Here is an 8,331-nt window from a genome sequence, read left to right on the forward strand (position 1 = left end):
CTAATATATATATATATATATATATATTTTCTTGAACTACTATAAATAAAGTAGTTCATTGTATTATATGTCTCTGCTATGAGTGTTCTAATGAGTTTTGTTTGATAATTTTTTGTTTAATTCAGTTAAAAGTTTGGTTTTTTTTTTACACGAGAAGGTCTGCTAAAAAGTTTATGATGATCTCTTTTTTTCAGCATAACAAACGGATACTCTTTAATGTACACTAGGTGGACTTTCCTCTGTTCCGATGAAGGCAGTGCACGTCTTTCATTTAAAAGATTAAATCGTAGTTTTGCAACAGACGGCGGCACATCGGGCATTGACTTACCATTTTATAATTTGTAACAATTATATGATTTACCATATATTTATGAGTTATAACAAAATTATTTTTTGTACATCTTTATTTAAGATGATCGAGATTTGAGAATGATATGAAAATAATAAAATATATATTACAAAAAAAAAGTTTATCTCAGGTCTAGTTATCTAGTATGAAATATATCCACTGGAAATAAGCCCTTTAAAACACAAATCTCCGTTTACTCATTGCGAAGTTTATTTGCTAGTGTTTTTTTAATGATTTTATTATATTATCTTTTTTGTGAAATTTTTGAATGGTTGAACATGAAATGGACACCGATGCTACAAAGAAAATTTGTTTAATGTCATCTGTTGCAATATATACTAAGTATTACACGTGGACAGGATGTTCCTCAGAAAATTAAGGTATTCAAAATAAGTTATACACACCCCAAGGGTACACGCCACTGTTATATGGAAAATTACTGGGTCGCCAGTAAACTGGTAATCAGCCATGCAACTAATCAGTTGACTGACCATGCCACTACAATTTAAAAAGTTTGTCGTTAGATCAAAATGAAATATTTATTTTAATTTAAAATTGAAGAACTAAAAGGATATATCGTAATTATGAAGGGAAATAATTCAACAAAATCGGATTATTTCCCAAAAGATTATATTTTTTTTTTTAAATTTCCGGGGAAAATAGAAAACTGTATATATAAAGGGTCCCATCAAGGATTTTATAGAAATCCTTGGTCTCATGAAATGGATCTCACACAGACATGCATAATTAAAATTTATACATTTATTGATTCTATGATTTCTTGAGAAATCAGGAGCGAAATATAACAAATATTTAGTTTTGATATTAAATTAAATTTGCCTTTCCTCGCTATAATTCATTTGACATAACATTGAGGGATTTAAGGGTTTGTCCGCACAACGTGTTTGTCATTAGTATTTCACATAACTTATTGTTTTCACGCTTCGCCTCGGAGCTCATTATTCAGACTGTTTCAGACAAGATGATGAAAATAACGTGCAAGGCACTTTTTTCAATTATCGTGAAGTGCACTCTCCCCCTCTTCAAGAAGAATGCAGGACAGAAAGTCACAGGACAAAAAGTCACGGACGAAAAGTCACAGGACAAAAAGTCACAATTCAGTTTTGAGATTATTTTTCTCTGAACAAGAAAACACTAATTTTAAAAATAAATTTTCGATTTTTTCTTGAACTATAATATATGAAGCAACATTGTAATAAAATTTATTCAATAAATATCAATGATGATCAAATAATTGTAATGATAACAAAATGTCAAAGTGGTTTGGCACTTAAATGGCTGCATGGTTCCAAAAAATATATCATTTGCATGATTAAAATTTAATAATTTTTCATTTATCAAGGCTTATGAACAATTTCCTAAACTTAAACATGAATAAATGTAAAAAAAGAAATTATTTGAGGATCTTTCTCTTATATATTCAAACAATTGTCAACAAATTATTTGAGACTTTTTGTCCTGTGACTTTTTGTCCTATCCAATTTGTGACTTTATGTCCTGTGACTTTTTGTCCTTTGACTTTCTGTCCGTTTACCTTCAAGAATTGTATATTTATAAATCCTCGTCCTTTTTAAAATTACCACATTCTTTGTGATTACCGTTATGCTATTATTCTAACAGTAACCCGGGACTTGATTTACATGTAATATCAGGGGCGATTCCAGCCAGGATAAAGGGGGTCCAAATATATGTCTCCATTAAATGCATTGATCGTTCACCAAAAGAGGAGTCAAACCCCCGGATCCCATCCTCCTTCGATCCGCCACTGATTGTGAATATAAATATAATTGCTACTTATTAGTCATAGACTAGTACTAGCTCCGAGCACCTGTTTTGGGATATATACAGCTAATTAACCGTAAATAACTGCGAGATAATGAATAACAAGTTGATTCTCTGCTAATTAATGTAACCTGCAATTCACCCTGATTCATTTGTGAGACCACCGACACTAATAATATTACCTCAAAGTTAGCAGGTTAGAGGTTCTCCGTTACTGGGAACTTCATATCGGATCCGATCAATTTATTGGTTCCTTTCCCCCTGGTATTAATGATCCTTTTGCAGTGACGATGACAATCATAGGTATACTCATTACTGTTGATTTTGCATGATAACATACATGTTATGTCAACTCACTTCTCCTTCCTACGGCGTCAGAGAGAGAAAAAAAAGCCTTGCAATGCGTCATTATTATTTGGACTACTTCCATATCACTTTAAAAAAACCAAACAATAATTTATTTCACTGACTGAGATATTGGGCTGACGAGACATTTCAGCATGTGAAATCTTAACTGTTATTCCAAGTACATAGTTATCATCCATTGATTTTCATTTTTTACAAAAAGATTCCTTAGTGTGGACCATGTGTTACTTCAAAATTTATTTATTTATATTTTTTTATGCATAAAAAGTAAACTTAATTGTACAATGAAGTAGGGGGATGAAATTATTTTATTTTAGTTTAAGAATCACCCATACTTCTTGTATGATGTCACCTTAGCCTACAAATTACCAAAAAGAAACACATTTTTATTTCCTCTAGCTTATGCATTGTTATGTGGATGCCTTTTCATATACATGTAAAAATGTGTTACTGCCTATATTGACCTTAAATGTTATTCAGTTTTGCATGGCCTAATGGGACCTTGTTCTACTCATGTGGTATGCTATAAGCAGATAAGTAACTTTCTTTCCTTTTGAAATACAAATATTTTTATAAATATACTTGAAGAATTTTTATATTAGCCTCCCCCCCCCCCTTAATTTGAAATCTTTATTTTCAGGCATAGGCTCATATAGATTCGACTTTTGAAGAATTGAAATAAATCTGATACAGCAAATGAGTATTCAGCTGCTTTACATTAAAATACATCATGTACATACATGTGACATACACAATTATATATAAATAGTTATAAAGACATTTAAAAAGCAGTTTTTTGCAATATTTAAATTATGTAGGCCCAAATCTTGATAGTTAAACGTTAAACATCAAACGGCAAAAAATTAACACCCAAAGTTCAAATATAAGAATGAACTTATAGTCTTTAATGTATATATGCTATTGCCACGAAACTAGGTAAACTGTCTTATAATTCCCTAATCTTAGTTCATGCCAAGTTTGATTAAAATTAGTATTTCTACTCTGACTACATGCTCTATTAGGTCTATAGTGTGGATAGTGTATAACTTGCAAATTATTTTCATACTCCTTCCAAATTACATAGGAAAAAATGTGGCAATTTTTTTAGGTTAAGGATGTTCGCTCCTCTTGATTTTGAATTTTTACCAGATATTCGGAATCCTCTGGTTTTATCCATGCAGTGCCATTAAAAAATTTTGCCAGCAAATCCCTACTTTTCTCTTCATATTTTTATTACATAGTTTAAGGTAGATAGGGTGTCTTCCTCCATCTTGGATTTTGTAATACCTGAAAACAATCGGTCTAGATCTTTAATAGAATGTGCAAATTTTGAGAGTAGTAGATAATTCATGTGTAAGAATTTTCATTTCAACATAGAAAATGGCATGTTTTATCATATTTATGGTTGTATTTTACAAAAAACAGAAAACTTTTGTTTGATTCAATTTTTTCCAACTTTGCCACATAAGGGGAGGCAACTCAAATGTAAGGGCAGATAATTCAGATAAAGGTACTTTTACAATAGAATGTGTTAGGAATTTACCTATTTTATTATGTAGCAAGAAAACGGGTCCGGTGACCCCATTTTTTCTTTTTCTTATCTGAAAGCATACTATTAAAGCTATCTTCTCATATTTTATCTCAAAATTCTATGGTTTAGTTTTCGTTTTATGGCAGAAAATTGGGTTTTCCATGCATAATCTATACAAAATCTGTTAATTTTGAACAACCTGTAGCGTGAAAATAAGCCCTGTGACCCATTCTTTTTAACATTTTTTTTTAAAAAGCTTGATATAAACTACATTTTGGCAAATTATTAAAAAATTCTATGGATTATAATTTAGACACCCCATCTACCTTAAAAAGCCATATTTGAAAATCTTATAAAATCCTTGTAATTTTTCCATAGCTTTTGAAAGAAAAAGGTGCCAGTGTTAAGTGTATGAAAAGTCTAGAGAGAATCACTTCCCGCCAAATTTTTAATGGCTTATATCTTAAAAACAAGCACATGGACCCTTCATTTTTCTGTTTTTTTAGTTCCTTTATTCATATACTTTCAATTTATAACAGTCTTTTAAAAAGCTTGTTATTTTGAAACAGAGTAGCGAACATCCTTAAGTAGTGATTTGGTAATGTATAGTTTGAAAAGGTCAAATATTAGTATGTCTGAAGTTGTCAATCTAAATTATAGACCCTTTAAACATAAAATTGTCAGTTTTTGGCTTATATCTCAAACACTAAAGCATTTAGAGCAAATCTTATGTGAGGTAAAATTGTTCATTATTTCAAGTTCTATCAGTCATTAAATTTTCAGATGAATCTAACAATCCATTGTTGGGTTGCTGCCACTAGATTGGTAATTTTAAGGAAACTTTGCAGTATTTATAGGACCGCAAACAAATTTTGCGGTCAAAATATTGGTATGACGTTGGCGTCGTCGTCCAAAGACACATTGGTTTTCGCACTCTAACTTTAGTTTAAGTGAATGGATCTCTATGAAATTTTACCTTAAGGTTCAATACCACAAAAGGAAGGTTGGGATCGATTTTGGGAGTTATGGTACCAACAGTTAAGGAATAAGGGGCCAAAAATAAGCATTTTTGTAACTTCCAGACATAACTTGTGTGTTAGTGTATGGATCACTCTGACATTGTACCACAAGGTTCCATATCACAAAGGGAATGCTGGGATTGATTTTGGGGGTAATTGCCTCAAAATTTTAGGAATTGGGGGCCAAAAAAGGGGCAAAAAACAAGCATTTTTCTAGTTTCATGACAATAACTTGTGTGTAAGTGTATGGATCTTTCTGAAATTGTACTACAAGGTTTTATATCACAAAGGGAAAGCTGGAATTGATTTTGGGGGTAATTGCCCACAATGTTTAGGGATAAGGGGCCAAAAAGGGGCCAACAATAAGCATTTTTCTAGTTTCCAAACAATAACTTGTGTTCAAGTGTATAGATCTCTCTGAAATTGTACTGCAAGGTACCATACCACAAAGGGAAGGCTGGGATTGATTTTGGGGGCAATTGCCTCAAAATTTTAGGAATTAGGGGCAAAAAGGGACAAAAACAAGCATTTTTCTAGTTTAAGGACAATAACTTGTGAGTAAGTGTATGGATCTTTATGAAATTGTACTACTCGGTTCCATATCACAAAGGGAAAGCTGGGATTGAGTTTGGGGGTAATTGCCCTAAACGTTTAGGAATTTGGGGCCAAAAAACAAGCATTTTTCTAGTTTCCAGACAATAACTTGTGTTCAAGTGTATGGATCTCTCTAAAATTGTACAGCAAGGTACCATACCACATAGGGAAGGCTGGGATTGAGTTTGGGGGTGATGAATCATAAGGGGGTTCAAAACATTTTGGGGGGGATTTTTTTTCCTTTTTTTCCTTTTGTTTTCTTTAAAATTTGGTTATTTCTGAATGATTTATATATAAAAGCAAATAATAATGATATGGTTTGAATAGGTAAATTAGAAATTTTTAAGTTCTTAGATCCCATTCATTTTGTGAGCCTCTTGTTTTAATTGCTTCTGTAAGTAATATATTAATTTGAAATTTTGACGACAGACACATACAGATTATACCATTAACAATATTTCAGAGTTTAATGTTGTCAAGCACACACATCATAGAAGAATAGTTAATCACGTCATTGTTGTCCATTGAAAAATTAGTATGAACACGATGAAAAAGTACGGGAATGTTTGTTTGTTAAACTATTGACCGTGGTTATGTCTTTGAAACTGTTGACTGGCAAATAGTCTGTGAAATGAAATAGCACAAATATTTCATTCCTTTTTTATATATCATGGTATATAGAAAAACACATACTGATGTACAATAATAGTTATAGTCATTAAATTATAGTTTTTACCTTTTTTAAGTTTAGGGCAAGAAATATAGAAGATAAAGAAAAATATAAACAATTACAACTGTACAGTAGAAATGATCGGCAAAACAACATAAACAGAAGACAACAAGGCCTAAATGGTAAGACCACTTCTATATAATAAAAGTGATTGCCCTTGAATGATGACTATTATAAAAATAAGAAGATGTGGTATGTGAGTTATCTATCCACCAGAGTTCAAAGAAGTGGATGAAAGCAATTAAAAACCAATGACGGCCTTCGATAATGAGAAAACCCATACCTTATAAGTCAGCCAATAAAGACCCCAACATGAAAAGATTTAAACAATCCAAATAAGTTCAAAGCCAATAACAATTAATAAAAAAATCATGTCTGTGAGCACTCCACCTAACCATAATCTAGGACAGTGGTTCAAATAGCACATCATATGAACAAACTGTAAAAACTGTTGCAAGTGGCTCAACTCATTATCACTGCAAGGCACTAAAACGACTGATATTAAGTCGTGGACACAAAGCACTGAAATAACAGAACTCATAATCATGATTAGTAAGAATATCAAATTTAAGTTTCTCAAAATGTTCATATTAAACATGATAAAATAAGCTTATTTCATATTGCTGTTTTTTTCTCAATTTATTTTTTTGTGTATTTATAGGTGAGACTTCTTGGTTTTCATGATGATCAACAGGTCAATACAGAAGAGTACTTTTCTACATTGTGTGCTAATTGGATTAATGTGAAATGAAATGTGTGCTTACCTGGAAAAAGAAAATAGCTAATTTCTACAAAATGGCTGTAAACAAAATGGAGTACAATCATAGATGCACAAGAACACAATAGTGTAATTGCAACAACCTACATATTCACTGAAGGATTATGGAGAAATGTAGAAAAAATAGTATTTTGTTGTCGAAATAAACACCTGCTTTATCCATTCATGTACATAGCTCTGTCATATCAAATATACAGAGGAAGACGTTTGAAGAACAAATTGCAAAAATGTATTCTTTACCAATTGAAGGAAGATGTCTGGTGGATGTAATTATTTATTCACTGAACTGTTATGTAGGGGATTGAATAATTGTACGCAGCAGCCTAAACAGAAGAAAAGTTAAATTAACATGAAAAGTGGTTATTTTATTTAATCTGCAAATATGAGCACAATATTAATAACATCACAAATAGTATGATATTCATAGCGTTTTGCTTGTTATTGTATTGTCGCAAACAGCTAGCCTATTGTTTTTGTATGTCATGTTACTCATCAGTGAACATTTTATTAAAGTTTTAATTATCTTTTGTATCAATTATTCAGTCTCAGAAAAATTATATTCATACTGTTTTTACTGTTTTGAAATTTTCATAGAGGAAAATTGAATAACAGAAATTTCCATAGAGGAAATTTGGAGAAACAATGTTTTCCATTAGAGGAAATTTGTGGTCTTGAATTTTCCCTCAAGGAAAAGTGTCTGTCAAAAATTTCCTCACAGGAAATAGCTGTTGACAAAATTTCCACAAAGGAAAATTTGAAGCCGCATATTTCCTCACAGGAAAAAGTATTTCCTCAGAGGAAAATTTGAAGCCTCAAATTTCCTCGGAGGAAATAGAATTTCCTCAAAGGAAAATTTGAAGCCGCAAATTTCCTCACAGGAAATAGAATTTCCTCAAAGGAAATATTAATGCAGCAAATTCCCTAAGGGAAATCTTTTTCCTTTGAGGAAAATACAATTTCCCTTGAGGAAAAATCTTTTTCCTTTAGGGAAATTTGATTTCCCTTGAGGAAAACTACTTTTCCTCTGAGGAAATTGTTGAAAAAAGGGGCATAACTTTTTCAACAGTGGTGCTAGAGCCAAAATTTTTTGGAACAAATATCAGGGAACCAATACCAACCAAGTTATCAACTTCATTTTGACTTAACTCCAAAAATTAAGGT

The 8,331-nt window shown here is 31.5% G+C and overlaps 1 long non-coding RNA gene across 1 annotated transcript; it reads left to right on the top strand.

Moving 5' to 3' along the window:
* Positions 1-2,174: 2,174 nt before the first annotated feature.
* LOC127732409 (uncharacterized) lies at positions 2,175-7,694 on the top strand. Its single transcript, XR_007996236.1, has 3 exons — positions 2,175-2,455; positions 6,409-6,514; positions 7,054-7,694. It is a non-coding gene; the product is annotated as an uncharacterized LOC127732409 (long non-coding RNA).
* The last annotated feature ends 637 nt before the right edge of the window (positions 7,695-8,331 follow it).

Source organism: Mytilus californianus, unplaced genomic scaffold, assembly GCF_021869535.1.
Source record: "Mytilus californianus isolate M0D057914Y unplaced genomic scaffold, xbMytCali1.0.p SCAF_24, whole genome shotgun sequence".
In the NCBI taxonomy this organism is placed as follows: domain Eukaryota; kingdom Metazoa; phylum Mollusca; class Bivalvia; order Mytilida; family Mytilidae; genus Mytilus; species Mytilus californianus.